The sequence below is a fragment of the Cebus imitator genome, unplaced genomic scaffold (genome assembly GCF_001604975.1).
Source record: "Cebus imitator isolate Cc_AM_T3 unplaced genomic scaffold, Cebus_imitator-1.0 Scaffold296, whole genome shotgun sequence".
Classification (NCBI taxonomy): Eukaryota; Metazoa; Chordata; class Mammalia; order Primates; family Cebidae; genus Cebus; species Cebus imitator.
The window spans coordinates 1,754,635-1,756,517 of NW_016107611.1; the positions used below are offsets into that span (position 1 = coordinate 1,754,635).

Genomic DNA, 1,883 nt, shown 5'->3' on the forward strand with positions numbered 1-1,883 from the left:
CCAGGAGGCGGAGGTTGCGGTGAGCCAAGATCGCGCCATTGCACTCCAGCCTGGGCAACAAGAGTGAAACTCCGTCTCAAAAAAAAAAGAGAAAAAAAAACCGCACCTCCCCCCCAACACACACACACACAGGCTCAGTGCCCCAAGGGCCTTTACGCTTGCTGGTCCCATGTGGCCTGGAAAACTCCCAAGTGGCCCCACTGGGTCATCTGAGACTGCTCAAATGTCAGCCCGTCAGAGAGGCCCTCCCCAGCCACCTTTTCTACGAAGACATGTTCCAACACAACTTTTTTTCTTCTCAAGATAACTGTCACTTTCTGGAATTATTTCCTCGTTTACTTTACTGCATCTTTGCTATTGGCTTTCCTCTCTGAAATATAAGTTCCAGAGGGGTAGGAATGAGATTTTTTTTGGTTCCTGCTGCTTCCACAGTGCTGAGCCTGGCCCATTTGTTGAAGAAATAAATGAATTAATTAACTTATATATTTAGTTTCACACAGTGAAAAAAAATCAAGTCCTCTGTGCTGGGGACACAGGGGTGACCAAGCCAACCTTGCCCCTGCTCCCATGGCTCGAAATCCAGTAGGAGACCGACTTGTCCCCAGATGGTGATGACTGAGTGGGCAATGCTGGGATAGAGGTGCCCAGAGGAGGAGCCTGACTCAGCCTGAGGGTCAGGGAAGGCTTCCTGGTGGAGGAGACATCTCTACAGAGCTGAGAACCTAAGGATGAGGGGGATGTGGTTGGGGGATGAGGAAGATGAGGAAGGATGCTCCAGGTGGAAGAACGTGAGGTGTTGGCAGATGGGAAATAGCAGGTAGAGAACGACAAAGGCAGGGATGGAAGATGGGGCAGGACAGAGGCAGAGGCAGCGGCCAGCAGGCTTTGCTACTAACTAGCCCTAGGGCGGGGGCCCAGGTGTCCATCCTCCTGCCAGACCCCGCCGAAGGACATTAGCCCCAACCCAGTGTCCCAGGGAGAGGAGAAACCCCTAGGAGGCAGACTGAGCCCCTGGTCAGCTTCACGCTGAGGATGGGGAGGGAACACTGCCCATAAAGCCATCGGAACCACACCCCTCTCCTGCAATCTGGAAATCTGAAAATCAGCCTCAACTCCTTGTCCTAGAACCATGCTCCCCACATACCGGCCTCTACCTCCCACCTCACTCTCCAAACCACACCCGTCTCTCTCCCCAAGGCCACACCCTGGCCACGGCCCCTCCTCCCCTGCTCAGGCCCCCGCCCACCACCCAGTCTCCTGCCTCTAGTCCCTGGAAGAAATCTTTTTTTTTTTTTTTTTTGAGACGGAGTCTTGTTCTGTCACCCAGGCCGGAGTGCAGTGGTGTGATCTTGGTCACTGCAACCTCCACCTCCCAGGTTCAAGTAATTCTCCTGTCTCAGCCTCCCAAAGAGTTGGGACTACAGGTGCATGCCACCATGCCCAGCTAATTTTGTATTTTTAGTGGAGACAGGGTTTCACCATATTGGTCAGGCTGGTCTCGAACTCCTATACTCAGGTGATCCACCAGCCTCAGCCTCCCAAAGTGCTGGGATTAGCGGCATGGACCACGAACCTGGCCCCCAGAAGAAATCTTTCTAAAGCACAGATCTGGGCTGGGTGCTGTGGCTCATACCTCTAATCCCCACACTTTGGGAGGCCAAAGTGGGTGGATCGCCTGAGCTCAGGAGCTCAGGTGAAACCCTGTCTCTACTAAAAATACAAAAAAAATTAATTGGGTGTGGTGGTGCAAACCTGTAGTCCCAGCTACATGGGAAACTGAGGCAGCAGAATTGCTTGAGCCCCAGAGGCGAAGGCTGCAGTGAGCTGAGATCGCACCACTGCATCCAACTTGGACTACAGAGTGAGACTCTGTCTCAAAAAAA

The 1,883-nt window shown here is 52.9% G+C and overlaps 1 protein-coding gene across 5 annotated transcripts in view; it reads right to left on the reverse strand.

Moving 5' to 3' along the window:
- The window catches only part of ERCC2 (ERCC excision repair 2, TFIIH core complex helicase subunit), a 21,243-nt gene that overhangs the window by 8,959 nt on the left and 10,401 nt on the right, over positions 1–1,883 (reverse strand). The window contains exon 13 of one of the 5 annotated variants that reach the window (XR_005196032.1): positions 897–1,080. The exons of the other annotated variants lie outside the window; for them this stretch is intronic. The gene's annotated coding sequence lies outside the window, so the exon portion shown is untranslated. The remainder of the gene's footprint in view (positions 1–896; positions 1,081–1,883) is intronic. 5 annotated transcript variants of the gene reach the window in all.